Source organism: Prionailurus viverrinus, chromosome B1 (assembly GCF_022837055.1).
Source record: "Prionailurus viverrinus isolate Anna chromosome B1, UM_Priviv_1.0, whole genome shotgun sequence".
Lineage (NCBI taxonomy): Eukaryota > Metazoa > Chordata > Mammalia > Carnivora > Felidae > Prionailurus > Prionailurus viverrinus.
Genome location: NC_062564.1, coordinates 162,505,643 through 162,529,576, shown reverse-complemented (window position 1 = coordinate 162,529,576; position 23,934 = coordinate 162,505,643).

The window sequence follows — 23,934 nt, the reverse complement described above, 5'->3', positions numbered from 1 at the left end:
TGTTTAGCTTTAAAGAAATTGCCAAACTGTCTTCCAAAGTAGTTACACCATTTTGTATTCCCACCAGCAATGAATAAGAGTTCCCCGGGCGCCTGGGTGGCTCAGTCGGTTATGCATCCGACTCTGGGCTTCCGCTCAGGTTGCGATCTCACGGTTTCGTGAGTTTGAGCCCCCCGTCTGACTCTGTGCTGTCAGCATGGAGCCTGCTTGGGATCCTCTCTCCTTATTTCTCTGCCCCTCCCCCATTCATGCACTCGTGCTGTCTCTGTCTCTCTCAAAATAAATAAATAAACTTTCAAAAAAAGAAAAAAAAAAGAAAAAAGAATTCCTGCTGGTCCACATCCTCCCCGGCAGTTGATGTTGTCAGTGTTGTGGGTTTTGGTCATTCTAATAGGTTTGTAGTGGAATCTCATTGCTGTTTTTATTCGTGTTTCCCTAATAACATATCATTTTGAGCATCTTTTCACATGCTTCTTTGTCATCTGTATATAGCCTTTGGTGAAGTGTCTCTTCAGGTTTTTTGCCCATGTTTTTTTCAGATTTTAGAGATAGAGATTTAGAGAGAGGAAGTGTGGGTAGTGGAGAAGGGCATAAAGAGAGAGAGAGAGAGAGAGAGAGAGGGAGAGAGAGAGAGAATCCCAAGCAGTCTCCATGCTCGGCACAGAGCCCAAGTGGAGTTCGATCCCACGACCCTGGGATGGTGACCTGAGCTGAAATCAAGAGTTGGACGCTCAACCGACTGAGCCACCCAGGCACAAGTCCTTATTTGTCCTTAGAATACATCTCACTGGTGATATACAGTCAGAGAGTGGCTCTCTCAGTTATTCACGAGGGTGCCCGGCCACCTTGGTTTCCCCTAGACTGAGGGGTTTTCCAGATCCATGCTAAAACCTACACAGTCCAGGGTCACGCCAGGAAGGTTGGCCATTCTACCTGAAGGAAGAGATGAAATTCTCTTCTCTGTGTGGTTCATTACCAACTCGACACAGACTGAAGTTCATTTGCTTCCGATTGCTTTCAACTTTTGAGGAATTTCTTTTGAAATTTATTTTCTTATGTGAAACATTTACATTGTTCCCAAGCCAAAGCCACATGAGGAGGCTCAGAGAAGCTAGCTTTGGTCTCTGTCCCCTCCGCTTTATCCCCGCCCTCTCATTAGAGGGAACATTTTCACGAGTTTTCTTGTTTATTCTACCACTGTTCCTTTTTTGAAAATATAAGCAATTACATACATGTAGTGGTAGCTCCCTTTCTTAGATAAAAAAAATAACATTCTAAAACACTGTCTTCATACACTTTTTTTTTTTTAATGTTTATTTGTTTTTGAGAGACAGAGAGACAGAGCATGAGCAGGGGAGGGACAGAGAGAGAGGGAGACACAGAATCCGAAACAGGCTCCAGGCTCTGAGCTGTCAAGCACAGAGCCCGACACGGGCCCGAACCCACGAGCCATGAGATCATGACCTGAGCCAAAGTCAGGCGCTCAACCAACTGAGCCACCCAGGCGCCCCCTTCATATACTGTTTTTAAAGGTGGAGGCGGGGGGTGTGTGGAATCGACCCAACAAACCAGGGGCAGGATAGTATGAAGAGGCCAGATTAATTAGAATAGAAAATTCCACATTTTCCCTCCACACCACATCCCTAGCATTACCTATTCAACCCCAAATAGCTTTTTAAAAATTGCTGCCAAGCTCACACCGAGGACAGGCAGTGATTCAGTGCAATGGTGCATCTCAGATGGTGAGAGGAATTGCTCTCAGCTCGTGGCCGCTGAGGACGAGAAGCGGGCGATGAGGCAGCAGGAGGGGCCCTCTCGTTCGGTTCGGTGTCGCAGCGCCGGTGTGCACAGCGAAACGCACGCGGTCTGCTCACCCTTCTGATGCGACGGGGCCCGCGGAAGGAGTCAGGGCCATGAGTGAGCTACTTGCTTGGCTGTGTGCGGATGCGCACAGGAGCTCTTCGTATGGTGTGTGCGTGGAAGCATCGCAGAAGGATTTAGGGGGCTGGAAAAAGGAGTCACTTGTGAGATCCAGTGATTTCCCGGAGCGTACGAAAGGAGGAGTCTCCCGGTTTTTACTCGTGAGGAGCCAAGCTCACCTCTTGGCAGACCGGTCCCTGTGGCCCGTGTGCGGAGCACAGGCCATCTGTGGTTTCCAGAGGGTTCTAGGCAGGGCTGCCGTGATTTGTAGGCCGAATCGGTGGCTACCTACCTGGTGTGCTTTAAGAACAGCCACCAGCCGCCCCTGCCCTCTCTCACACTTCCTCCCTACCAAGGCCTGCTACACTCTCCCCTCCTCCTGTTTGGGGAGGACACGCTCTCCTGAACTCTTTCTGACAACGAGAGGAAGACATCATCTCCCGCAGGTCGCCCTTTAAATGCACTTCTCCCGGTTGGAGAAAGAGATAGGAAAGCTCTAGCCAGATCCGGGAGAAAAATCTGGATTCGTGTGCAGAGGCAAAGGAGCAAAGTGGGTAGAACCAGGCCCCTGGAGACCGACCACAGAGATTTGAACCCAGGCTCTATTATCCTCTCTAGGAACCTTGGGCATCTTCCTCCTTTCTCTGCCTCAGTTTCTCACCTGCAAAACAGAACAAACCAGAGATCTTCCTAACTCATCAAGCTGTTAGGCGTCTGTAGCGGGTTGAAATGTGACCCCCCCCCCCAAAAGCCATGTGTACCCAGAACCTCAGAATGTGGCCTTATTTGGAATAAGAGTCTTTGCAGATGTAATTAAGTTAAGGATCTAGAGATGAGATCATCCTGGATTTAGGGTGGGCTTAAATAGAATGAGTATTGTCCTTACGAGAGGAAGGGGGGGTGGAGATTTGAGAAAGCAGGACGCCACTGAGTTAAGATTGAGGCTGAGGAGAGAGAGCCAAGGACTGTCAGCAACCACCAGAAGCGCCGAGGCGTGAAACGGATCCTCCCTCCAGAAGAAACCGAGGCTGCTGACACCTTGGCTTTGCCTTACTGGCCTCCGGCTCTGTGAGAAAGTACATTTCTGTTGTTTTAAACCAAGTTGATGGTAATTTGCTACGACAGCCGTAGGAAACGAATCCGGAGCCTTGAGAGCAATGAAACCTGTGCAGCGGGGCACATAATAGCAACTCAGTAAATACTAGCAGCGATTATTGAATGCAATTAGAGCCGAGAGGACGGGCTCAGAAGAGGGTATACCAGCTGGACGCTGGAGGCGGAAAGAAAGCAAGAACCAGGGAGGTAAGAGACACTTGCCCGACCTTTTAGGTTTTCCCGAGATTACCCCTTCGTCACCTGCTGTCGCTCAGGGATGCAAAGGACAACATGACCTTTTTCTTGGTTTCAAGGAGCTTCTTATCTAACGGGCGAAAAGCAGGCACATAAACAGAAGACCCCACTAAGGTGAGGCTGTCGTCTATGCCTCTAGTGTAGACTCGCTGATTGAGTCCAGAATGACGGGATCATACGCAGCTGGGTTGGAACACCCCACCCTCACTTACCTTCCCAGCCGATGAGTTTGGGTAAGTTACCCGACGTCTGTGCATCTCGGTCTCCTCGTGTGTAAAATAAGCCGCGAAATAGCTGCCTCTTGGGTTTTTTAATGAGAAAATATATTTAAGGTCCCCGGTGGGGTGCCTGTGGAGATGTTAAAAAATAACATTAGCTCCTTTGACTCCCCATATGCTCGTTCTTATGGGACACCCAATAGAAGCCTCAAACTCAGTGCGCCCCAAAGTGACCTCATTTAAGCCCTTCTCTCTTCAAAACTTGTCCTTTCCCTTAATTTCCTGACCCAGGTCATGGCATTTCCACCCTACTCGGTCTCCGAGGACTTATCTCGGATGCCTCCCTCTTCGCCCTCGCGTCCAGGTGATCGCAAGATCCTGCTGACCTTACCTTCCGCAGAGCTCAGGTCTAACCCCTGTCTTGCCTGCTCTGTCCACTGCCTTAGTTGGGACGGGTGGCATTCTTCAGGATCCTTCCCATGGTCTCCCTGCTCGGCTCTAACAACGGGGCCTCAGCCCCCAGCCCCAGTCCTCCTGTGCACTACCACTGAAGCTATATTCTTCAAGCCTGATCTTGTCATTCAACTGGTTTAAATCTTCCATTTGCTCCTGATAACCTAGCCGGATCGGCCTTCACTCTGCGAACACAGGAAGCCGGGGGGTGGGGGGGGGTGGCGTAAAAGCTGATGTGCTAACTCCCAGATCCCCACATGCCCAGAGAGGGAGGAGATGAGGGGCAGAAGGTAAAACAGGGCAGCCGGCCTCAGACTCCCTGTCTTCTGCCTGCAGGGCTGAGTCTTGAATTAACTGCAGGAATGGTGCTGTAGGGAAAGTTCAAGCAAGATTATCCTCTGCTCTCTGAATCTGGGGCTGAGAGCCACAGAGTCGGACTTCAGTAAAATGGGCGGGGGAGTTTTCCAAAGTTGGAAGCCTGCTGCGATCTTCCCAATTTTCCAAAGCCTCGGGTTTCAGTAGGACACACATTTATGCGTTGTCAGCTACAACAGCTATACGTGTAGTGAACAGTAGGAAAATATTTATTTTCTTGCTATTCTCCCACCTTCCCTGAGTAGGACGCTCCAGCCACAGGTCCTACAGTCTTACAAACACACCATACTGTTTTATGCCTCAGGGCCTTTGCACATGCTATTCCATATTTATTTTTTTTACATTTGTGATGGTCTTGCCTCATCAGTGTGTTAGTTCCAACGAGAGCATGCCTACAATAGTACCTAGTGCATAGTAGGTGCCCTGAAAGACTAATGCTGCTCCTTATGCTTTTCTCCCTTGTCCTCCTGGGGACCTCCTATTCGTTCTTCAAGACTCAGCTTCTATATAGCCTCTGACAAATTCCCCTGCTCCTGCCTTACCCCCTCCCCCCCCCCCCTGTGACTCCTAACTCACTCCAAGAGTGGACCCTCTGAGTGTCTTCAACATTTCTCTAGGATTGCCCTTGCCCTGCCATTTAGAACGATGTCTTTACAGCCCTGTCTCCATTAGGGACACCATGAATCAGCAGCTCAGTCTTGCTGACTGAGGGCCCTGTCACTACCTAGCACAGGGATGGCCATCAAGCACTGGTTCACGATGAATGTTTGGGACAACAGAGAGCGAGCCCCCAGCTCTGCCTGGAGGGGGTGGGGAGGTGGGCCAGAGAAGGATTGCCGGGAGAGAGAAGGTTGGCGGAAGAGAGGTCGGAGAGGAGTCTTCCAGGGAGACCAAAGGACATGCCAAGAAAGAAGAAGACATTTCAAGGTCTACTCCAGAGCCCTTAAGAAAGGTGCTGCTAATGACTGCTGGCCTGGCCGAGCCGAGTCCAGGAAGAGGGGGTTAGAGGATGATAATCCTGCCTGGGGAGCCCTCTGAGTTCTCCACCTGGAGCGGCGGCGGGCCCCCCCTCGTCAGAGCCCGGGTCAGGAGGGGTGAAACAAGAACACGCAAATTGCTATCCCAGCGGCCGATTTGCCTGCAAGCAATTTCTGAGACCACACAATAGAAGTTTTCAAATAGATGGTTTCGAGTATCCACACTGTAATGAGATCAAGACTCCAAGCCTGCCAGCATGTAGCACAACGGGAAAAATATCATTTATGGCAGGCTCGTGAATCCTATTTGCATAAAACTTATAAACCCGAAAGCACATACTCCCTGTGCGGCGAAAACAACCTCTCCTGGTTTTTGTTTTCTCTGGACGGTGGCAGCCTATTGGGTGGGAAGGCCTTCGTGATGAGAAATTTCTCTAAAGCCAGGAGGCCACTTATAACGGATCCCTAAATATATGAATGCATTCATTCAGACATTTCTTTTATCGCTCTGTTATAGGAAATAAAGCCGGTTCCACTTAAACTGTTGTATGGCCCTTAAATCCCTGGGTAACCACTGACATACACATACACCCCAACCCACCAGTCCAGGCACAAAACAGGGCGGACCTCTGTCCCAGCCGCCTCCAGAGTCTGCACGCGGCTACACAACCTGGCTAGGGTCCTGCCTGTTTTCTAGGGCACTCCGTCTCCCTGGCTTCTCTTTAAGCTCACAAGGGCACAAGCGTGTGGCTCATTTAGAGGGCAAACAGCCTTCACGGGCTCAGGTGGCATTTTTCAGAGGTAAATTGGGTTGAATTATGTGAAGTTGGAAGTCCCTTCCAACATTTGAGAGTTCTCAAATTTCCTCCCACTCCCTCCCTCCACACTTCTCAACCTCACCACACAGAGCACAGTTTAGCGACGTGGGTGTGCTGTGTATTATGTAACGGCCTCCCCGCGTGGTGGGGGGCACGGGCTTTTCCACTAGATCCCTTCCAGCCTCGGTTTCCATTGGTGCCCGTTGCTGTTGCATTCGTAGAGCTGAATACACATAAAATGAATTGAGATCCTATCCTGGACACTGAAGATAATGCCTTTCATGAGTATCTCTAGGGGTAATGTGCCTTGAAAACCCCTTGGCTTGACGGACTGATGGAGAGGACTAAGGGATTCGGCAGTAAGTAGGGGCAACACTTCTGGATCTCAGGGGTGGTTAAGACCACCGCAAACTGCATGACTCTGGCTGGGGCTGGGGGGACCATGACGGTGGCCGGGGATGTGCAGGAGGTGAGGGGGCCTGCAGAGGGCCGAGGAAGGGTGAGAGAAGGTGGCCTTATGGCAGCAAGAGCAGGAGGGTCTGAGCAAGACCTCTCCTGTGCCTGGGTTGCAAATGCCCCTGCCCCAAACCAGCGGCATGGTTTAAAAATCCCTAGGGATCAGAACAGGGGTTGTCGATTGAAAGTCTGTTAAGAACAGTGGTGGGTGCGTGGGTGGCTCAGTCAGTGAAGCAACAGACTAGATATGGGCTCAGGTCATGATCTCAGGGTTTGTAAGTTGGAGCCCCCCCCATCGGGCCTGCTTGGGATTCCCTCTCTTTCCTTCTCTCTCTGCCCCTCCCCTACTCTTGCTCTCTAAACATAAATAAATAAACTTAAAAAAAAAAAAAAAGAACAGCGGAACAATTGTGGACGACCCTGTTTGTTGGCGTTAGGAAGAGGGCAGGGAGAGAAGGAGACCGTGCGGACAGCAGGCCCCTCACGCCAGCCAGTTGTTGATTTGAATGCACTGGGATTCGGCACCGCAAGATCTGTCATTTTCTGTGAAACCAGCACATTTCAAGTATTCGCAACTAAATCAAATTTAGAATATTGTGCATTCCAAACAAAACACCTCGCTGGGCCAGATTTGTGCCTCCAGCTGGATTGGAGCACAAGGTCAGAGTCATCAAAGACATTGCACCAGTGGTGGGGCGTGAGGGCCTCAGATAATGCGTGAGAGGAAGACAGGTGGTAAAACTCAAACAACCTCAAAACGAAGGAGACTACGAAGACATGGAATAATGGAAAGGCCTGTCTTCTTCGGGAAAATTGTCTGGTCAGGGTCCAGGGACACGTGTTGCCCCAGGATACAGGTACCTGTGTTGGAGCCTGATATACTCCCAGCCGCTCGGGAAAAACAAAACAAAACAAAAATGAAAAATCTCTCTTCTTTAGGAATACATGAAGCTTAAAAAAGAAATTGCTTCCGGTTTATATCAGAAGACAGAAATGAGGTCAGAAAAAGGTGAGAATAAATAAAAATTCCAAGTGATGGAAAGAGCCAGCCCATCTGTCTCAGGATTGCCAGAAATGGGGCTGTGCTTTCGAAGGAGGCCAGGCTGACCCACACAAACCTGTTTAGCCGTGACTCGATTACGGGCGATTCCTGGCCCAACTCCCCTCTCTCACTATTGTTAAAACTTGTGTCATTTATTTTTTTTATTTTTATTTTTTTAACGTTTATTTATTTTTGAGACAGAGAGAGACAGAGCATGAATGGGGGAGGGTCCAGAGAGAGAGGGAGACACAGAATCGGAAACAGGCTCCAGGCTCCGAGCCGTCAGCACAGAGCCCGACGCGGGGCTCGAACTCACAGACGGCGAGATCGTGACCTGAGCCGAAGTCATTCGCTCAACCGACCGAGCCACCCAGGCACCCCAAAACCTGTGTCCTTTACACGGTGGGCTGGTGATGTTGTCTTCGGGTGAAAGGAGAGGGGATATCACACACAAGGGAAGGTTGGGAGCATCAACGCGTTGAGTACCTTCTGTGTTCCGGGCCCTGCGGGCGTTTCATGTATGACGACTGCTTTCATTACCACTCGCAGCATCTTTATAAGGTAGCTGATGCTTATCATCTCTATTTTACAAATGAGGAAACTGAGGCACAGAGTGAGAACCTGACTCCTCCCATGTCAGAGAGCTCATAGTAACTGGAAGAACTGAAACTGAAGTCGATTCGGAATAATCATAATAGCAGCCAGCACCTCCACTCTACTCCAGGGACCTTTGCATGCTGTGCCCTCCCATCATTAACTCCAGCCCGTCTTTCCAAGGGTGTGGAGATTAAATGAGATGATGGCGTGTAAGCACTTAACACCCTGACCTGACCAATAAGGGTGATTAATGGTTGTTATTGTTAATAGAAGCATCTGGATCTGTATTCAGAAGGTTCCCAAAGACTCTAAGGGGATAGATAGGAGGAGGGACAGGGACAGATGGCAGTACAAATGACAGAGAGTGAAGGAGGGCAGGGAGTAGGTGTAGACTGCTCTTTGGAAAAGTTTGATGTTCAAGTTTGTTTATAAGAAAGCTAATTGGGACGCCTGGGTGGCTCAGTCGGTTGAGCCTCCGACTTCGGCTCAGGTCATGATCAAGGTCTGTGAGTTCGAGCCCCGAGTCGGGCTCCGTGCTGACAGCTCAGGGTCTGGAGCCTGCTTTGGATTCTGTGTCTCCCTCTCTCTCTGACCCTCCCCCATTCATGCTCTGTCTCTCTCTGTCTCAAAAATAAATAAACATTAAAAAAAAAAGAGAAAGCTAATTGATCGTGACTTCTGTGGACTGTATGGTGCTCCCCCATTCATATGTTGAGGCCCTGACCCCCAATGTGATGGGTATTTAGAGGTGGGGCCTTGGGGAGGTAATCAGGTCATCGGAGTAGAGACTTCACGATGGGAGTAGTATCCTTCTTTTTTTTTTTTTTAATATGAAATTTATTGTCAAATTGGTTTCCATACAACACCCAGTGCTCATCCCAACAGGTGCCCTCCTCGATACCCATCACCCACCCTTCCCCCCATCAACCCTCAGTTTGTTCTCAGTTTTTACGAGTCTCTTATGTTTCGGCTCCCTCCCTCTCTAACCTCTTAGTATCCTTCTAAAAAGAGGCACGAGAGGGGTACCTCGGTGGCTTAGTCGGTTAGGCGTCCGACTTCAGCTCAGGTCATGATCTCACGGTTCCTGAGTTTGAGGTCTATGTTGGGCTTTGCACTGACAGCACGGAGCCTGCTTGGGATTCTCTCTGCCTCTCTCTCTCTCTCTCTCTCTCTCTGTCCCTCCCCCACTTGCGCTTTCTCAAAGTAAATAAACATTTTAAAAAAATAATAAAAAAAATTAAAACGAGGCATGAGAGAGGTCCCGCCCTCTTTTCGCCAACCGAGGACACAGCAAGAACACGGCAGTCTGCAAGCCAGGAAGAGGGATCCCACCGCACACGGAATGTGCCGGCACCTTGATCTTGGATGTCCGAGCTTCCAGAACCGTGAGAAACCAATGTCTGTTGTTTCAGCCACCCAGTCTGTGGTGTTCTGTTGTAACAGCCTGAGCAGACTAAGCCGAGAACCAAAACGGAAGAGGAGAGGCTGGCGGCGCAAAGAGAAAGGGGCGCTAGCCAACGGAGAACACCTCCTGGTCCTAGAAGAAGGGCATCAGGAGCCCAGATGGGAAGTTCGGCCCTGGGACGGGGTAAAGATGCTTTTCCCCCCTGAAACGGAGGAAAGAAGAGAATGGGTGGAAGATAGCAGCATATTTTCCCGTGGAAGGAAGAAAATCGAGGGACTAAGGTTTGACGTGATCCCAGCCCAAGTGGAGAAAGCGCTGCTGCTGACAGTGAGGAGAGAAGGAGAGGGGCTGGGGAGGGTGGAGAGCGGGGAAGAGGTGGGCATGGCATCCGTGAGGACCCCTCACCAGGGCAATCACACACCCCAGATTTTCTGGCGCAGCCCTGATATCAGCATCCTCTCCCCTAATCCCCTTCATAAGCACATATGGACAAGGATACTTGTCCGACCTTATGGATGCCCAATCTGGGATTCGAAAATGTAGTCCTAACCCAACCAGGGCTAAATAAAAGGAATGCTGAGCAGCCTAAAACAGAGCTGAGATTAGGTTGGGCAAATTCTCCCAGTACACCTGGATGACTCTCTAGCTCCACGGAATGATCCAGAGAACCAGAACACGGGAGGGCTTGGCAAGGGGGACACACTGGAAAACCAAAGCGTTGTAGGATTCTACGGTAAAAAATGGGAAGGCAGAGGAGTGGATCCTGTCTTGACCCAAAGCAGAGAAAGCTTGACTTATTCCCCCATAGTTCTCAAAATGTATTTCTCATGGTCAAATAAACTAAGAAGTATTGCACGCTGTATTCTCCACAGAGGATTTATATTACAAATCAGCATACTAAAGGCTCTGAGAAGTCCTGCAGTAAAGAAATGGCAGTAAGCAATTTTTTTAAATGCACTTTAATTGCTCTCTGGGAAAACCCTACATGTGGTTGAAAGGAGTATTTTATCATTTGCTAAAGATGGAGGTGGCAGTGAGTCTGTAAGGGACCGCTTGAGAAATAACAGATGGCCTGGGTGGCTCAGTCGGTTAAGCGTCTGACTTTGGCTCAGGTCATGATCTCACGGTCCTTGAGTTCGAGCCCCGCGTCAGGCTCTGTGCTGACAGCTCAGAGCCTGGAGCCTGCTTCCGATTCTGTGTCTCCCTCTCTCTCTGCCTCTTCCCTGCTCATGCTGTGTCTCTCTCTGTCTCAAAAATAAATAAACATTAAAAAAAAAGAAATAGGGGCGCCTGGGTGGCTCAGTCGGTTAAGCGTCCGACTTCAGCCAGGTCATGATCTCGCGGTCCGTGAGTTCGAGCCCCGCATCAGGCTCTGGGCTGATGGCTCAGAGCCTGGAGCCTGTTTCCGATTCTGTGTCTCCCTCTCTCTCTGCCCTTCCCCCGTTCATGCTCTGTCTCTCCCTGTCCCAAAAATAAATAAACGTTGAAAAAAGAAAATTAAAAAAAAAAAAAAGAAGAAATAACAGATGGTCTCTAAATGTCCTCTGTGGACGGGGGGGGGGGGGGGGGGGGGGGGGGGGCGGGGGGGTAGTTAACTACAGGACTTTTGTGTTACTGAAGGCTACGCAGGTTTGGGGCCAACATTTTCAGGACAGTGAAGAAGCTGGATGTGAATGAGGGAAGGACAAAGAAGACTTCCGTGTGTGCCAAGAAAAGGCGATCTTGGAAATGAGGTGTATTTCGTGAGTATTTCAAGATAGCTTGCTATGGGTAGAGGGATAAACCTTCTCCATTTTCCCCAGGAAAACCCCAGCAAGGACTGAAAGGGATGAACACAAACTGGCTGCATGTATTTGAAATGTCCTGTGGAAAATGGTGAAGAGGTGAATGCCACTAGGTGTGGAGCTGACATGGTATCAGTTTATGAAGATGGGGGGGTGGGGGGTTATATCCGTTTCATCCAGGACTCCCCATGTTTATTGGTCCACACCCTATTTTTTCTTACAACACTATTAACATCTCAGAACTAGTATTCCTCCGATCCACATTTGGGAACACCCTTGTCTTATTCATTCCCCTTTCGCATAATCTGACTAAAGCGGGGAGCTTGAGAAAGTGCTAAATTTAACTTCTGGCAGGAAGAAGCAAGGATGATATTCAAAATACCTAAGAAGTCCAGCATGCTCTCCAGTAAATGAGACAGAGTAACTGTGAACCCAGAGCAATCAGGCTGAATATCAGTCCTACAAAATCCCGCGTGGCTTCTCAGACTATATTTAATTCTGGCCTTGGACTTGAGATTCGTTTCTTAATGGAACTAGAAGGGGCCTTTGACAAATTCCTTCTTGCACAGGAGAGGAAATTAATGGCTGGTTGGTAGCATAGTCGGGGCTGAAACCCCAACCCCTTAATGGTGGGGCACACCAGCCGTTACTCTGTGAAATGCAGGGAGTGAATCACTGCCAGATACGCACGACCAACGTCGTCAAACACTGCTCTCTTCCTTCTTGCCCCCCTCCCCACCTACCGTCTGCTTTTGGTCTCCAGTTGAGCATAAATGCTATACTTTGGAATAAGACCGTAGCATCTGGACATTGCCTGAGGACAGAAGAAGGGACTCTTTGGACGTGTATTAGTTAGGATAAGCTGCAGTAATAAATAGACCCAAACAGGTCATGGGCCAATACAACAGAAGCTTGTTTCTTGCTCACACAGTCCAGGGTGGTCTAGTTTGGGGAAGCAGAGGGTGGCACCAGGGACTCTTCAATTATTCAGGAACCTAGAACCTGGTGCCAGTTCTGCTACCGTTAACATACACCTTCTAAGGCTATTCAGAGGACTTTCATCTCAGGGCGTTGGAGGAGACACGCAGAAACTTATGAACTAGATTGGGAGGAGTACACATCACTTTCGCTCCACTCCCATTGGCCAGAGCTCAGTTACATGGTCACGAGAGAGGCTGGGAAGTGAAGTTCCGCTGTGAAACAGAGAAAGAGAAGAAAGGTATTTTGGCGAACAGAATCTTTGACCCTCGTCGTCCCATGAACTTATGAAGCGCGGGGATTTAAGATGTCAGCTTTCCCATGTGTAAGTGCGAGTTACAGAGAAGGAAGACAACTGGTTTCCTTGGTGTCTTTTCCTTTTTTTCACTTCCTAGTGTTTCTGGCAGGCTGGTTGGTATTTAGGATCAAAACTGGTAAAAGCTGAGAGTAAATTTCAAAGTCTTCTAGGTTCCAATAGCCCCTCTTCCTTCCCCTCCATTTTGTGAATGAAAGGTAAGTGCTAGATACTAGAAAGCCTGCTGGTGTAACAGACGGAAGGTTTGGGTTCAAACCCTTCCACTTCCTAGCTGTATGACCTAGAGCAGCTCAGCGAACCACTCGGAGCCCTCGTGTCCCTGAACTGCAAACTGAAAATGCACATATCAGTTCCACCAAGATGTCTGGTCCCAGAAGGTATAGATGCCTCCTCCATCATTTCCCATACACGTGCATACGGGACTCTTTCTTGGAGGATTTGATTCAGGGATGAGTTGGGATTATTCACACAGATTGACCGGCGCTCTGTTTTGGGGCTGGTGTCGGGGGAGGGGGAGGAAGGCTAACTGAAACACATGGTCCGAGCGTCACATTTGAATAGGGCCATTTCAGCCAGTCATCTATCTCTCCTTGAAAGTTCGTTGAAGGACAAATGTTTCTATACATTTTATATATACGTTTTGCCATTTTCTTTTTTTTTTTTTTTTTTCAACGTTTATTTATTTTTTTGGGACAGAGAGAGACAGAGCATGAACGGGGGAGGGGCAGAGAGAGAGGGAGACACAGAATTGGAAACAGGCTCCAGGCTCTGAGCCATCAGCCCAGAGCCCGACGCAGGGCTCGAACTCACGGACCACAAGATCGTGACCTGGCTGAAGTCGGACGCTTAACCGACTGCGCCACCCAGGCGCCCCCGTTTTGCCATTTTCCAAGCCACTGGTGGTCTATCTGAATTGAGACTCATTTTGTGTTTCAGTCAGTTCTTAAATTCAGGTACGATGCAGGCCATGGATTTGGGGAACAGGATTATGTGTGGAAAAATCCACGCAGCTGGTGAAATACCATGAACTAGAGATATATTCTTATTTCCCAAGATGGGCCAAAATTCCGGATAATTGCTTTTTTGCACTTGTGGGGTCAGTGATTATTATTATTATTTTTTTTTGCGTTAAATATACAGCACGGATTGAATAGGAATACAAATAAATACTTTAAATATTATTTTCACGTCCTCAGACATCCTAGTGGGAATTGAGAGGAAAGGGTATGATAAGGCTGCTATACTAACACAGTGCCTTTCTCCCAGTGGATTCTAAGAACTGTGCTCATAATGCAGCTTGTCCTGGACAAAGTGAGCTGATATCCAAACCATCTCAACTTCATAAATGAAAAACCTAAAGCCCAAAAGATTTTTGTAGTTTATCAAATATTATTGTGTTGAAAAGCCATAACACAAGACTCAGATTTTCTGACTTCCATTCTGCAGTTTTTGACTCATTTACTGGTTCATGCACTCAGTCACTCTCTTATTTTTTCATTCATTCATCGCATCCGACGGACACAGGGGTTCTGGAGGACGCCAGAGAGACAGAAGACAATTCTTGGAGTCGAGGATTATGCTCTAGTTGGAGGGACAAAACCAGCACAGCAAAAGCAAAAAGTAACAACAAACCAAGTCGGAGGGATTAAGTGCCTGGTACCCCGGGTCAGAGAAGTGCCCGAGGAGTTCCGCGTGCCCCCCACACGCGTGAGCTGGCCTGTCAAAGGCGTTTTGCAAAAAAGAAGGTGGAACTTGGTCTCAGAAATCAAGACAGGGTTTGTTGTTGTTGCTGTTTTCAGTGGGGACAGGAGGGTGGCAGGGTTACATCTGTCAAAGAGGAAAATGATGAGCCAGATAGTAGAAAAGGCAGAAATGAACAGGCTTTATTAAAAGACAGCAGGAACTGGCTTAGACAATCAACATTTCTTCTGTGATAGCAGCCGCCGAGAGAAGGGAGAGAAGGTCAGGAGAGGGAACCTAGAAGGGGAAAGGAGACAAGGGTCTGCTGCATCTACCCTTGACCGGCATTCAGAATTCACATTTGTTGCCTCCTACCAGACGCGCGGTACAGCAGCAGCTGGGCGCCAAGACCAACATTCCCACCCATTTTCCCTTATCTGGAAGGCACGGTTGTGGATGTGGACGGGGCTCCACCAGCCAGGCCAGCTTCTGGGTCTGGAACCCGTGCCCTCGCCTACATCCCTCGCTCAGAAGGCCCCCAGGTTTGGTTTCATTCTCTTCGGTTGCAGTCTTGAGACCCTGAATAATTTTCGCTTTGAGTTTGTGTTTTGTAAGTGAAGCCCGATGGGATGATGGGGCAGGTGCATGAGCAGAGGAGACACCCACGATAGGAGGGTCTGCTGCTGTTCCTTGCCACCCCACTCCTGTGTGGGCACCCCACAAGCACAGAATCCCGTAGGACAAACATCCACGCGTGGGAGCTCAACAAAACTCAAAACTAGCACGGGGGGGGGGGGGGGGCGCCTGGGTGGCTCAGTCGGTTGAACTTCTGACTTTGGCTCTGGTCACGATCAAACCGTCACAATCAAACCATGTTCGAGCCCCATGTCAGACTCTGTGCTGACGGCTCAGAGCTTGGAGCCTGCTTCAGATTCTGTGTCTCCCTCTCTCTCGGCCCCACGCTCTGTCTCTGTCTCTCAAAAATAAACATTGAAAAAACGTTTTCTTTTAAACTAGTACACGGTAAGTATGCTACCTGTACGACTGAATACAGAGTGCAGCCCCGAGAGACCGCACTTCCCACTTGAGACAGAACCTTTCTTAGAACACAGACAGAAAGTAAAGACATTTTTAAAACCATGAAACCCCAAGGTACCTTCATCATATCTTTTTTTTACTTGCATATTTTTTAATTCCCTGTATTTAGCCAACCACTTATGCTGAAAATGAAGACATGGAAGGAAGGGGAAGGGCAGGGCAGCCCGAAGTTCCTTTCCTTTTCTGTTCTTCCTCGTTCATCAGCAAGCTGAAGGCTCAGAATATAGGTGGGGTATGTGCGTATCAAAAAGTGAAATAAAACCAGATGAGTTAGTTGTGTGCAGTGTTTCCATTATTCTGGTAAGAACAAAATACATATGCATATCCAAGCTACAAAATACAAATTGTAGGATTTCGGTGATTGTACATGCAAATTAAGTGCTGTTATATTTGTATTGGAAACTGGCATTGCACAATGTAAAGATAAATGGTAAAACTCACGCTAATAATTTAAATTTTTAATTTTATCCTCTCTGAGGAAGGCATTAAATAGCAAATAAAAAACACTGTAAGTTGAAAGAGAGACCGCGGAAGAGAGGAAAAAGCTTTATTGTTAGTACCTCTACTAACACTTTTTTCCTTCTTTTTGAACGAAGGGTCCCCCATTTTGCTCTGGGGCCCACGTATTGTGTAGCAGGCCCTGTCCCTCAGTGTGAGTCCCTCGTGTGAGATCAGAAAGGCAAACGTAGAGTGGACGCCATCTTCCTTCATTGGCTCAACTGGACGCCATCTTCCTTCATTGACTCAACTGCCACTCACTGCCTGAGGCCAGCCGTGGCTCTGCTCCGGCTAATAATGTAAATGATAAAGTTTAAATTAGGTGAGGTTCCCCACCCATCTCAAAGGCAATTCAAGGTTTTGGGTTTAATAGTATATTTTAAATAATTTTAATTCTTGGGGCGCCTGGGTGGCTCAGTCGGTTAAGCGTCCGACTTCGGCTCAGGTCATGATCTCACGGTCTGTGGGTTCGAGCTCCGCGTCGGGCTCTGTGCTGACCTCTCAGGGCCTGGAGCCTGCTTTCAGATTCTGTGTCTCCCTCTCTCTCTGCCCCTCCCCCATTCATGCTCTGTCTCTCCCTGTCTCAAAAATAAATAAACGTTAAAAAAAAATTAAAATAAATAATTTTAATTCTTACTGAGGCAATACATGTGTATAATTTAATATTTCAAAGAGTGTATGGTTTTAAAAATTATGTGTAAATAATTTGCCTGCCATAAAATTCACCTTTTCGAAGTGTACAATTCAATAGTTTTAGTGTCACGAGGTTGTACAACCATCAACCGTCTAATTCCAGGATATTTTCATCACCTCAAAAAGAAATCCTGTACCTATTATTGGCCGTCCCTCCGTATTTCTTTCTTCCCTAAGCCCCGGGCAACCACTAATCTGCTTTCTGTCTCTGGCTTTGCTTATTCTGCGTATTTTCTATCAACGGAATCATACAACATGTGGCCTTTTGTGTCTGGCCTCTTTCACTTACCGTAATGTGTCAAGGCTTCTATTTGGGGCAGCACGGCATTCCTTTTTATGGCTGAATAATATTTCATTCTATGGGTATGCCACCTTTTGTTCCTCTACTCATCCTTTGAAGTACGATTGAGCCTCGAACAGCACGGGTTTGAACAGCACGTGTCCACTTATACACGGATTTGTTTCAGTAAAAACAGTACAGTGCTGTACTTATGATGTTCTTGACACCGCTTTTCTCTAGCTTGCTTCAGGCTAAGAATCCAGCATATAATACATACAACAATCAAAGTTGTGCTCGTTGACTGTGTATGTCAGCAGTACGGCTTCCGGTCAACAGCAGGCTCTTCGTAGTTAAGTTTTGGGGAAGTCCAAAGTTGTATGTGGATTTTCAGCTGCTCGGGGAGTCAGGTATCTTGACCCTCCATGTTGTTCGAAGGTCAACTGTATAGAATTTAATTTTTTTTACGTTTATTTATTTTTAATAGAGACAGAGCACAGGTGGGGGAGGGGGAGAGAGAGAGGGAGACACAGAATCTCAAGCAGGCTCCGGGCTCCGAGCTGTCAGCACAGAGCCCGACGCGGGGCTCGAACTCACAAACCGTGATCCTGACCTGAGCCGAAGTCGGACGCTCAACCGACTGAGCCACCCAGGTGCCCCTCAACTGTATAGAATTTAAATGAAGAGGGATGGTTGGCTCCATTTTTTCCTTCTGCACCCTCCTACCCACTCCCCCCGCAAAGAGGCCATTTTCTACCCTTTCAGTTATTTCTCGTGGTATGTGCGTTCCTGTTTCCATATATCATCTTTATAATTTGAGATATTTATTCTATTCCTACTTTGGAAGATGATCACGTGTCACTTTGATAACCCCACACATACCTAGTCTTCCTTCTTCCTTTCCCTTAATACAGTTACACGGACAGTTATTGGTGAAACCGAGAGTGAGCAGATTATTGTGACCATGTAAAATACCATTCACCCGCTGAGTCAAGAATTATACCATCATCACTTTTCCTTTTCTGAACCAGCAGAATCAGCTCTCTTTCTGATCTTCCCCTGCTGCAGTGCCCCAGGGCCCTGGGGCCTCCGGGCACTTTTGGCATCTATTTACGCCTATTTCCGAGCCATCCCCGTGGCTCTAAATGTTACCCAGTCGCTGTGACTCCCAAACTTATATGGCCAGCCTTGTCTTCAAGAAATTCTAGACTCCTGTCATCCACTGCTGACTTGAGATTTCTACTTGGATATCCAGCAGGCGCCATATACTTAACTTGTCCGAAACAGAACCTCCCCCCTTCCCCTCCTCTGGAGCCACAACCACCCCCATCTCGGGAAATGGCACTTTGTTCTTCCAGCTGGTTAGGCCCCACATCTTGGAATTATCCCTCTCTCTTCCTCTTTTATGCCCTATATCCAATCCACAGAAAATCTGGTCAACTCGTCCATCGAAATCGATCCAAAATCCAACCACTTCTCACGGGCTCTGTTCCTACCACCCCAGGTACAGGATGCCATCGTCTCTCAGCCACAGTAACCTCCTGACTGGTCTCCCTGCTACCATTCAATTTACACAGTAAATTGTCCAAACAGCAGCTGGAATTGTCCTTTTCGAACATGAGTCCTATCCTGTTATGTCGCTGCTCGGATCTCTCCAGTGGTTTCCTATCTCACTCAGATAAAAAGGTACTATAAGACCTGGCCCTGGGGCGCCAGTCGGTTGAGTGTCCGACTTCGGTTCAGGTCATGACCTTCCAATTCATGAGTTCGAGCCCCACATTGGGCTCACTGCTATTGGCTCGGAGCCTGCTTGGGATTCTCTCTCTCTGCTCCTCCCCTGCTCACGTGCACACACACATTCTCTCTCTCAAAAATAAACATAAAAAAAAAAAAAAAAAAAAAAAAAAAGACCTGGCCCTGCTATGTCTTTGACCTCATCTTCCTTCAGTCTTTCCCTACTTACTCTGTTCCATCACTATTGGCTTCCTTGACATACACTGAACCCTCTAAGTTCAGCCTATAACCTCAGGGCCTTTGCACTTGCTGTTTCCACACCTAGAATGCTTTGCTCCCACATAGCATCACGGCTTGCTCCTTTACTTCTCTAGTGTCTTTCCTGCTCCAATGTCACCTTACTGGGGTGGCGATGCCTGATCAGCCTGTAGAAATCAATACCCTACTCTACTCCTTATCTTGCTTTACTTTTTTCATGGTATTATTGTCACCTGACACATTATATATTTATTTGTTTATTGCCTATTGTCTTCTCCTTGGAAGGCAGGGATTATCTTGATAGGTACTACTGTATCTCCATTGTGCAGAGTGCCTGGAATACGGTCAGCGCTCAATAAATATTTGATGGCGGAAAGAATTAATTTGAACTTGTCAATAAATGCATGTGTTCAATCTACAGGTTGAATTCGGAAGCAGAAGTTCATGTTCTGCATTAAAAATTCTATGTAGCTTCCCATCACAAATGCCTCCCGGTCGGTATGACTCTGTTCAGATCTCGTTCTGTCCACTAGACTGAAGCTCCTGAGAGGAATTCTGAGCATCTGGCACAGGGGTTGACCCCAAGTAAAACGTCTGTGGGACCCTAACAGCTTAGGGATTGAAAGAACTAATGGGTAGAGCTGCTCCCCAAGGTAACATGCGTACATCCCTCAAATATATTCAGGAGTGAACCCAATACATTTAAGACAGAGGACTCCACATCCCCATTCATTCATCCATCCATCCATCCATCCATCCATCCATCCATCTATCCATCCATCCATCCAAGCTTTTTGATACATATAGAGCACCTTCTCTTTGGAAGCTTCCAGTTCCTAAACACTTTTTGTTCTCGTCTCTAAATGACCTGCCCTCCCCCATCCCGATCTGAAATGTTCTTTTTTGTTCTGCTGGGGAACAGCTGGGCACCAGCATCTATTTCACCCTTCATCCCTCGGCAACAGAGGGGTAGGGAACATTTTATGTATGGAACCTGAATTCTCTTCAGCCAGTATGGAGTAACAAAACAGGCGGGGGAAAACATGAGGCCCAAATTGAAAGCAAAGCCACCGAATCACACAGGAAGGCTGTTTTGTACTCTCGGGTCTTTGGGATGTCTCTACAAAGTCCCTGGACTTGCCATACATTCTTCCAGACTCCTTGCTTTCCTTGGAACGAAAAAGCGTCCTTGGAGTGAGTTTCCTGAAACTGTGCTGTGTTATGTAAATAAACCTGTTTTACAACAAAGTGGGGGGGGGGGGGGACCTTTTACTGGAGGGCCTTGTTTTCAGGTCAGAGGTCAAGAAAAAAGGGCAGTTACCTCTCAATATTGTTTTGCAACAATTATTCGCTGTGTTTTGTTAGCATCGTTTTTTTTTTCTCCTAGAAGCAGAGCACTTAGCAGCGGTGAGGGTATGTTTCACTCCAGGAAACAAGAGGCAAAAATTCATTCTAAAACAAAACCAAACAAAACAAAAACCCGAACCTAAGTCCTTTATCCCGAGAGGGGAGTCTTGGAAGCTGCAGGCTCTCCTATTGTATTTAAAACAATTCAGTTTGCACCAATGGGTATGCACACGCTCTCTCACTTACAATTTGATTTACCACCAGGTTTTTGTGTTTATTTATTTATTTTTTTATTTTGCCACCCGGTTCGTCGCTGGTGCATACAAGGAAACTCTAGCCACCCATTTGCACAAGGACATTAGTAGGGGAAATTGGCTCATCCCCGCGCGGAATAGCGAACAGGGATTTCAGGATATAAAACTGATTTGACCTGATTCCTATCGGGTGCATTTGCCTGTGAAGTGACCCATTCAGCTGTAATGAGGTGTGGCTATTGCCCGGGACGTTGGGAGACCGCCCGGGAGTCCTCTGCACCCGCAGGTGGGGGGCGGGGGTGGGGCCGGTTTCTGGTAAGGCTCCTGGGTTAGGCTTCTTTTGTTTTCCTCTGGGAGGTTGGCTCCAGCCTCCAGAAACTTGCCTGTGGCTGGTTCTCCTGCCAGGTGACTCTGTCCTTGGGAAGGTGTGGGCTGTGAATACAGGGACAGCTCAGTCAAGACACAACGTGTGTAATATTTAAGTGATGTTGAATTTCTTCAGCTATACAGAGCCTTTCTCCAAAATCACTCTTTCCCCTTGACCTCAATCATAGAAATGACTCTCTTTTGCGCTCTTTCAGGTATCCTGAGCTCATTCGTCTAACTTCCCAGCTTTTACCCTGTTGCCCATCTTACCCATAAGCCCCAGAGCCGAGTCTTCTACCCACCGGAGTCCTCAGTTTCCGTCGGAGCCCCACTTCCTCTTAGCGAGGATGTAAGGGGGTTTGGGAATCTTGTGGACCGAGTCCCTCAAAGCACGTGCCCGGTCGATGCCCAGGTAAACAAGCACTATGTCCGTGTTCGATGGGGTTAAATGATCAGGATTGGATAGGAAAAGCAAATTTCAGGGAGTGCAAATTCCTCTCTTAATTCCATCGTCAACTCCTTCTGTGACCTCCCGTTTCTAAGACTTATCACAACTACAGAGAACCTCAGATAACTTCCCGGGGCTGTTTTGAGTAATACACATTAACTGGTTAAGTAGTGCAGTGATTACAAATCATTTTGCAAATACAAAGCTTTCTATATACTAAGTAATTCCTGGGCATGACGTACCAAATTGCCTGGGCTGAAAACAATGGAGGGAAGTCCACGTTGTTCTGGAATAATATGTAAAATGTATAATATATATAATAAATACCTTATCATATGGTAAGAGCTAACAAATCTTAAGTCTTTATCTACCAGGTGCTGAGCTTAGGTGATCTCTTCGTTTCCCCAACAACCTTTGCTGATCAGTATTTTCAGTTCCCCCATTTTAGCGATGAGGACCCTGAGGCCCAAAGAAGTTAAATAATTTCCCAAGTCTTGCAGGCAGAAAAAGCCAGAACCAAGGTATGGACTCCGACATTTCACTTCCATGGGTCCTCTTGCTTACTCGGCTGTAATAGCCACCTGTGTCTGGAAGTCTCTCAAACCACCGTAGAAAAGTTTGGTAATTCTGTTTCGTTAAAATCTTCAGTTGCGGTGGATGAAAAGAATAATGAATAATTGACATGTCTCGAACAATGGCCTTGGATAATTACATATATTAAACCACTTAACGCTCACGTCAGCCCTGTGAAGTTGGTACTCGTATCATTCCCAGCTTATGAATGAAACACAGAGATGTAGAGAAGCCCGTGCATGGTCACGCAGTTAGCGAGTGGCAGAGGCTGGCTTTGAACTCTGGGCAGTCTGGATCCAGGGTCTGCGTTCTTCACCAATGAGGAGCCCGGCCAATGACTGAAAGTGTAGAGCAGCTTGTAGAATCCTACTAGGGACCCAAGGAGTAGACTTGTGCGATCTTGGGCCTCAGTGTCTCCCAGCCCTGGAATTCTTCACGTTCTTCACAGCCCGTAAGACTTTCAATGTCTGCGCTTCTTTAAAATTGTTTTTTTAACGTTATTTATTTATTTATTTTTAATTTTTTTTTTCTTTTTTCAACATTTTTATTTATTTTTGGGACAGAGAGAGACAGAGCATGAACGGGGGAGGGGCAGAGAGAGAGGGAGACACAGAATCGGAAACAGGCTCCAGGCTCTGAGCTGTCAGCACAGAGCCCGACGGGGGGCTCGAACTCACGAACCGCGAGATCATGACCTGAGCCGAAGTCAGACGCTCAACCGACTGAGCCACCCAGGCGCCCCTGTCTGCGCTTCTTAATAGGGGTCTGGAGCACAGTCACTGCAGCTTCAGGAGCAAGTGGATGGCCGACATTGAGGTTTTAGGAATTTGAAAAGAGACAGGAAGTCTGTGAAAGCTTGGGTTTTACTCAGGAGCCCTGGGACACTTGAATCCAGAGGTGCTGGTGAGACCCACAGGAGATAAAAGCACTTGGCAAGAGAATGGTGGTGTGATTCCAGGAAAAGTGAGAGCCGATGTGGGGTGTAGACGTGGTATACAGGGGCCCTGGGGTAGTCACCTGTAGAAGGAGGTGGGCGTATGGTTTTTAAATATATATATATATATATATATATATATATATATACACATATTGGCCTTGGCGTTTTGTGAATTTGGACATATACTGGAAAAGGACAAGGAATTACAATTGTATCATTTTTAAAGTACAAGTCTTATAGTGAGGGCAGCACGTAAATCGTAAGCCGGAGCGCTTGGAATGAAACCAATGTGGGTTTGTATCCGCCTCTGCCACCTTTTAGCAGATCCTGAGTAAGTGCCTTCCTCTTCTCCTTGATAAAACGGAGCTCAGACTAACACCGAGCAGAGACTCCATAAATGTTCCTTTCCCTTCCGGCAGGCCACAATTGCTTCTCTTCCCAGCTTCACCCTAAGAAAGTCAATACCCAATTAACTCTTAGCCATGATGAAACGCTCTGATCTTAAAGAGGGATAAGGATGTCATACCTGCCCTGTTTTTCCTTTCAAGTTGCTTTTGGCTTCTCAAAGAGCTTGACCCTGATCCCAGAGAGGGTGGGGGGAACATGGTGGAAAGCAGCAAACCAAGCGCCCCCAGATCAGAGGTGACCACCTGGCTCCCCAGGGGAATGCAGTCGGGCTCCACTAGAAAAGTCATGATCGGAATGTGCCCTCCTCAGTCCCATGTCCTCACCTCCACCCTGGGTAGGGCCTGGTGTAGGAGCACCTAACTGACCTGCTGGACTGAGGGCTAACGATGTCCACTACTGTGCCCTGCACGGCCTGAGGACACAGGTGGTGTCACTCCCTCCCCATTCTCAGCACACGCTGGACAGGCATTAGGGGGTAAGGTTTGGGAGAGGGGGGTGAGACACTTTGCGGCCATCACGGGTTGGATTCCTGGGAAGACAGACTTTGAGATTTGAGTGCAGGAAGTCCATTGGGAAGGGGTCTTAGGATCAACACCTGTGGGGGTGTGATGGGGCAGGAAGCAGGACTAGGAGGGGGTGGACTGTGATTGCAGATGCAGCAAAGGCCTCAACCT